Source organism: Chiloscyllium plagiosum, chromosome 44, assembly GCF_004010195.1.
Source record: "Chiloscyllium plagiosum isolate BGI_BamShark_2017 chromosome 44, ASM401019v2, whole genome shotgun sequence".
Classification (NCBI taxonomy): Eukaryota; Metazoa; Chordata; class Chondrichthyes; order Orectolobiformes; family Hemiscylliidae; genus Chiloscyllium; species Chiloscyllium plagiosum.
In genome coordinates, this window is record NC_057753.1 from 12,486,766 (window position 1) to 12,494,900 (window position 8,135).

The window sequence follows — 8,135 nt, forward strand, 5'->3', positions numbered from 1 at the left end:
ATCTGTCTAAAGTAAGAATTCTACCATTTTATGGTCACTCTTTCCCAAAGTGTCTTGCACCACAATGTTGTCAATTAATCTTTTCTCGCTACACAATACCCAGTATAAGATGGCTTGCTCTCTCGATCGTTCCTTGACATATGGTCACGGAGGAGAAAATGAGGACGGCAGATAGTGGAGACCAGAGTCGACAGTCGAGAGTGTGCTACCAGAAAAGAAGAAGCACAGCCGGTTATGCAGCATTCGAAAAGTGGGAGAATCGAAGTTTGGGGCAAAAGCCCTTCATTATGAATGAGGCTTCATTCCTCATGAAGGTACTAAGTCTGAAATGTCGATTCTCCTGCTCCTTGGATCCTGCCTAACCGGCTGAGATTTTCCAGCATCACACTCCCCTTATTGGTCAAGGAAACTAATCCGCATGCATTAAGGAAATACTCGGCCAAAGCATTGCTACTAGTTTGCTTCGTCTAAGTAGATTGAAGTGAGTGCTGCAGACTTACTGCATTCATCTTCAGTTTCCTGTTTGATACAGTCCCCAACATTACAACTACTGTTTGGTTGCCTGCACACAACGCCGTTTCCCTTTGGTGTCCCACGTTTCCACATCGTCCACGTTCATGTCCTCCCTTACTATTGTATTAATCGACTCCTTAAACAGCAGCTCCACCTCACCTCCCTTTCAATTCTGTCTGCTTTTCCTGAAAATTGAATAATCCTGGATATTGAGTTCCCCTCCTTATTCAACCTGGAGCCAGGCGCTGTGATCCAAAATGACAGAATAATCATTAATACGTGTTTGCGTGCTAATTCATCCACAGTTTGCTAATTTTGCTCGCATTGAGATACAGAGCTTTCAGGCCATTTCATTTTGATATGTATTGCCACTTTCGTAACATTTTGAAATGTTGCTCAGGTTTTTTTTGTCTTTGCTTTCTTTGCCTTCCAATTTCCCCTTACTGTCGTTAGCTTCTGTGCCAATTTCGCTTCCTTCTAAATTGGGCAATGGTTTCCATTCGCCTGCCGTATTATTTTAAATCTTTCCCAACAATAATTGCAAACACCCCCTCAGGATATTTGTTCTGTTCCAACCCAGGCGCCGACAGTCAGGTTTGTACTGACCCCACCTCCCCCAGAAACGGATCCAATGTCTCACGAATTTGTATCCACCTCTATTACTTCACCCTTCAAGCCACCTATTCATTTTCCCTATCGTGCTGTTCGTATTCTGGCGACAGCGTGACACTGTTAACATTCCCGAGATTACGACATTTAATGTCGTACTTTTTGTCTAACGCCTAACTCGCTAGATTTAGTTTATCAGACCACATCCAGATTTTTATCTGTGTCGTTGGTGTCTAGTTGTACCATGACAGCTGTCTGTTTACCCTCCCCCACTCCTCTGCCACAAGCCCACACGCCCTCAGAATCTCCTGCATCCGCTCGGAGACATCCTTGACCCCTGCAGCCGGGAGGCAACATATCATCCTAAACTCTCTTTTGCGGAGCCAGAAACATCGATATATTCCTCTGAGAATTGTATCCCCTATCGCTCTATTTATGGCACCTTTTATTCTCCCTCCTGTGCAGCAGAGCCAGCCATTGAGCCATGATCCTGGTTGTTTCCACTTTTCCTTGGTGAGCCACCTCTCCCGACATTATCCAAAGCGGTATACCTGTTTTGGAGAGGGATAAATGCAAGGAACCCATGCACTACCTCCGTGCTCTTCCTTTGTCTGTTGTTATGGACAAGGCCAGACACCTTCAAAATATTTTAAGAAGATGACCTCGAAGTTATCTTTGTCTTATTTTAAAAACAGATATGAAGTGGATATTCCAGGTGTGATGCAGCTGATCGTGCCTCTCAAATTGAACCAAAATCTAATTTATTTAACCTCTACAGCTGAAACACGACCAAAAGAAAATATAATTTAGAAGAACTTGACAATTGGAAACGTAACTCACCCGACACAGCAAATGAACTAAGGAACTGTTCCAATTCCCGTAATATCCCCAAAACTCACCCCTTGACTAAAGTTTACGTCAAACATATGTTCTTACAGGCAAGAGAGATTGAAGAGAGAAAAAGTCAGTCAGCGATCATCTGCTGAAACATTGAAGCTTTATCCACTGCCGCAACTTCTGCTGCTACAGGTAAAACCAGCAGCTTCTCACTGTTACAACTAAACAAACTTTGCATAAACTTGAACTGGGAGAACTGGCCACTATCCTGCTATTGTGAAACGAGGGCCTTTCCCGACATTTCAGTACCTCTGACCTCTCTTAAAAAATACATATGTAGAGAAAATAACCTTGTTAAAGAGACAGCATCATCATACTGTCGGTCATTCTTCCTCAGTAATTTTTATCTGTGGTGCAATGAACTTGGTGAATGTGCTGTCCATGTTTCCCTCCGCATCGCTGATGCCCGGAAGTGAATCCATCCACATCGCCAGACCTGTCAAGCAGTTAGACTGAAGCTACAGCCGGACATATTTCCTGGACGTGAAGGAATCAGGGACAATCGAAACGGTCCTTGAAATCCAACATTGCACAGGAGGTGCATAACACGAACCTGGGATCTTCTGCAATGACTTAGCTCTTAAGTTAACAACAGTTGGAAATGACATCATTTCGTGCACAACAAAAAACTCAGTGTCTTGTGTACTGGGAACAAAACGTAATCACGCAGTAAGAAATACGAATGACTCTCGAGTAATATAAACAGGTATTTCAACGAGTGAGGTAGCAATTGTGATAGTCATTTGTTGCAGGGAGCACCAAGTGTAATAATTTCTTGTAGCGGTGCCTGAGAGCCTGGTTCAAGACGTATCTGTTCCTGACGTATGCAGTAATCTCTAGACAAGTTGTAGTGCTTAATGAGGAACCAATTACTCGTGCAATGTTGGTTGGGGGCAATTGAAACATTAAGGTCGACAAGGTGTAACAGAGTATTATGAAAATCATTACATCTTGAGAAGCACTTATCCAAGCAGAAACTAGTGCCACAACCAACAAATCAAGAATGATAAATGCAGCACAAAAGGCGGCAATTTTGCCATTTTGATCCCTGCCAGCTCCGCAAACCACGTAATGGCAAACCCCTGCATCAGTCAGCATTCGACGTTTTCGATATTTGCAACAGTTATAAAATATATACAATTTCACAACATAGTAACAAAGCACTCTGTTCATCCCTGGCTGGGGAAATGCCATCAAACCAATTCAATTTCACATCATTTCCATAATTCTCTTTCCTTTTTCAATCAACTTGGAGGATCAGGATGACCGTTTACATCCTTTTGCTAAGCGGGTTCAACCCTTGTGTCTTTATTTTCATTTCAGCCACCGAATTCCAGAACATATGTAGGGTTCAGGTTAAAAAGAAAAACACATTCTCACCATACTGATCAACAGTTATCGACAACTGCTCATCTATGAACCGGAGTCACTTACTTCTCAAGCATGGGAAATACGTTGATTCACTCAATTGTATTTCCGCCCCTTACAACCTTGAACACCACGAACAAATCTCCTGTTGAGTCCTGAGCTCCAAGGAAAACTACAGCAGCCTGTCCAAATTTCCTTCATAGTCCATTTTCCTGTCATGACCAGTCCTCATAAATCACATCAGTTTCTCTCAAGTGCCCAAACTTCATTCGACAATGACGTGACATGTATAATAGTGATCACTGCTTGGTGAAACATTAACCAAGACCCAAATGTAATTGCTGTTTTCTACGTAATCAACAATAATACACAATAAAGACATACAAAGGTACAGGCAACTAAGCATTTTATTCGTCTTCGTTTGAGTTAACAGAGAATCTGTCTGAGAAATATAGAGATGAGCCGCCCGGGTCACTGGTGAATGCATTCAGGTCTACGTCGGAAACTTTGATATATCTTAGAGACAGATTATGGTGCTGCGTTTGGAGTCACATTTCAAGGATGGTGGGAGAGTCCACGTGTTGTCACTACACCGGCCATCAGGAAGCTAAGACACGAATGCATTGGAGATGTGGTATGAACCCCATCATGTTGACATTTGAACTATATTGAAAAGTCTGAATTAAAGAAAAACAGTCTAATGGTAACCATGTTACCAAGATCGAAAGACACTTCATAACACATTGCTCAGTAACAACGATAATCAAGCAAGTTATGCAGTCTTCACGCAGTGTGACCGACATGTGGCGCCAGATATTTTACAAACTAACCTCTGGAATGGATGGACAACAAAGACTGACATTGCCAGTGGCTTTAGAATGAAAGACGTATAATAAGATGACTGTCAGAGTCTTTACTTCTTGAAACTTAATTTCTTGAACAATTAATCCAGAGAAGCTCCTGATGAATTTTCTCTTGGCAACTGGTTCCTGTAACAACCATATGAAATTTGGAACATCTCCTGGGTATACAATATACAACAAACAGTCATTACAAATTAATCATGAAACTTAGACTCGCTGGGAACCACGAAACAATTTCGTCACTGACAGTTGATAAAACTTCTGGAACTTCCTTTGCAGCAGGTTTGTGGGTGTTTTAAATCCTGAGGCCTGCAGTAGCTGCAGTAGGCTGCACAATAGAACCTTTCCCATGGCAATTAGTGGTAGGGAATAAAGGCTGGCCTCGCCAATGACAAGAATGAACAGTGACACAGTATGTTTGTTCGTCGAATTAATTGCAATAGCGGAATATGAGGAAATGATCAGCCGTGATAAAATAAAATCACAGCTGGCATTAAGATGGAACGTCCTGCATGGTTCTGTTTCTGATCTTCACACCTTACAACGATGACTTCTCTCTCTGGCGGAAAGAAGAGATCAACAACAATACAGACTTATCTAGGAAGTGAAAACAGACTGATCTACTGTCAACCACGTGACAGGTCTTTCACTTTGTAAAGGTTATTCTGTCCTGGTTTTTTTTGAAGAGAGTCTGTAAATACATCGGTTCAGAACTGCATACTGGAGATGGCCTACGTCAACATGTTAGGAGGCTTTCAGATTTTTTTCATGAAATTGGAAAAATGGAAGCAGTTTGAAAGAATGTGGCCAGATCTCACAAAGCAGGCTTTCTAGTCTTTTCTTCAGCCTGAGCAGTGAGAAGCTGTTTGTGGTCCCAGAAGAGCTGGACGCTTCAGTGAATGATTTCGATCTGCTATTTTCACTGAAATCACTCTTGATGTTCTTTCCTCCTGTATTGGAGAACTACATGTCAGAACCTGTCTTTGAATTTATCTTTTTGTCAAGAAGCATGTTCCGAACAGAATATAATAAATCAGAACAGGATATAATAAAATAGAAAAGAATAGTATATTCTTTATTGTAACGTAAGCATTTTGTGAAAAGGTTTTAAACCGTCTGCCTTCTTATGGCGATATCTCATACACAAATGCATAGGTACAAATCTTGCATACAATAGTGAAATGAAAGGAGTTGCAAAACTTTGTAGTATTTAAAACTAAGTACCAAAAAAAGCGGTATCAATGGGTTGAAATTACAGCAAGGTAAGAAGTTTCAAATATACTTTACATTGTCACAGCTCAGCGCAGAGCGTCCACGCTGACCCTAGTCTAAAAACCGTCCCTGCTTCGCTCCAAGCCTCCAGTCCACTCCGCCCAAGCACTCAATTGCTGCAAGATAAGTTTGAGAACTGCCTTCCCCTCGCCAGTCTTAGTCCAGAACGTATAGCTAACTCGTGGATTCAAGAGCTTACTTGCAACTGCTCTGGGACTCACAGCTCTCGTACTGTTCCGGGCCTCGCAGCCCATGCACTGATCCAGGAATACTGAGTTCTCGCAGCTTCCATGCTGTTTCATGGCTTGCAACCCACGCGCTGTGCTTGGCTTCATTGCCCTGGTACTTGTTGCCCGTGCCAGCCGCTGCTCCACAATTCACTTTTGGCGCTAAAGAGAGAACAAGAAAAAAAGAGAGAAAAGAAAAGGAAAAGAAAGAGAAAAAAATAGGCGAGGCAGAAGTGCTCCAGCTGTCTTGCCAGTGGTGTTATGGGATTTACTGGATTCGATCAATTAATTAGTAACAGGTACCTGATCCATCATTCTGTTAAATTTTCCAAGCATTAAGTTATTTTAAATTCTGTTTTCTTTTGCGTGTATATTAACGGCAGTGTTTGAATAAATTGTGTTTTGTGTAACCTCGTGGTTGTGGACCAGTCACATCACATCTGGAACAATCAGTTCGCATATATCATTAAAATAAGAAAATCATAGTGTCTAGGCTCCATTCTTTAAATGTTTTCAGGGGCTATGATCTAGTCCATAAGAACTGGAACAGAGGGAACGAGGAGCTGACACTACAAAGATATTTCATATTATGCATGTGTTCAAAGAGGCGGATGTGGAAACTCATTATTTTGTGAATGGGTGAAGAATAAAGAATTATCAATGCAGCCGTTTCACAACAGGACAGTTCGAGAAAAAAAAAAGTTTTTGTTACCGAATCGCATCAGAATACAGACCTCATTGAAAAGCAAAGTGCATGGAGCTTGCGGAGGTCATGTCAGGAGAAGGAAAATTGCAGGAGACAAAGGAACAGAAGAGCACGACGCCTTAGTGAAAATTGTTTTGTGACGGTTACAGCGGTGAAAGTTTGGTGTAAAGTATAAAGTTCTGGCATTCTCCAGTTGATGTTCGATTTACCCGCCACTGTCCTGAACATTGTACATAATGTAAAACGCAGAGGTTCGGGGAGGATGGGACAGAATCAGACAATTTATTTGTCGGGAATTTAAATTTTCGGAAACGCAGAAGAGGCAATTCCCATTAAAATTAAAATCACAACAGATTCTGCACAAACTGAAACCAACTGACAGTTCTGAGTCTGCCGGGAAAATCCTCACGATGATGTAGAACCTCAAACAAACGAAAGCATAAATAAAATAAGATGAACCAAATTACCTTCAAAAGTCAAATTAGTGCGAAGTGGAAAAATCTACTCCCGTGAAGGAGGAATATACCTTCCATTACCATTGAAGTGAGAAATAGAAATGATTACTTTTTGACGTTCAAACTCAACGCAACTGACTTTGTCTTTTCCACTTGATTCTCCTTTGAGCGGTACGAAATACAGTTTATGCTTTTACATAAAATCTTATTGGAAAGTATTTGTCTAACTGAGGTTTATTTTTCCCTAAGGAAATATGCAAATGCAAATTTCAGATAAAGCTCTCATGCATTTGTCATTTTATTGTTATCCCTGCTCTCTGAAGCTATAAAATAATTAGTCTCACGACTCTTGCTACTTCCCCAGAACTTCACAAATTTGACAAACCCCTGTGTTTATCTAGGTAAATTCTGTCAGTGTTCATTGAAACTGCTTTCTCCATCCTCTCCCTGCTGTTGAGGAGAACAAACCAATTTCCCCAAGGACTAATTTTCCAATAGTTGTCTTCAAAAATGCAGAAAGTAATATCTGAAGTTATTTTTCAGAAAATCACAAACTTTCTCATATAATTATCATCTTTCCGTTACGTACAATGGATTAGCAAACAACGAGTGCCGTTTCTATGCTACAGTCCCCATTCACAAATTTCCCACATCCCACAACTGGAAACCACTGAATTAGTTTTTGCAGCTCTCTCACTTCTCTGCTTTGCTGTGGCTGTAATCCTCAATACGTTCAGTTTTTTTGCACACCTGTCTCTATGCTCTGTATCACTGTGTCGTGTTCGTCAGTATCGTTATGCTTTTGTACAGCTCTCTCCATGCTCTGGATGACAGCGTATGGGGAACGCCGATTCAGTGCACAGCAATACACAGCAAAGTCACTCAATTGTATTGTGGAGATCTTTAAACGACTGATTTTCGCAGCAGAATCAATATCAGCAGAAATTCTTCTTCCAGCTACGTTTTCTTTATTCTGCTGTCCTGAGGCGTATCTCAGGTATTTCAGAACCTGTTCCTGGGACATGATAGTACCAGTAAATTGTATACTGACGGAACCCTGAATATTTACAGCTTAAAGTAACAGTGTCACCTGCAGCAGATGTTTGGAAAGTAGGACTATGGGACACCAGGGACGGTAAAACAAAGCTTATGCATATTTCTGGCGAAATGTGCATTTGGTAAAACATTTTATTCGTTCATTCTCCTCCTTATGAATACAAGCAGC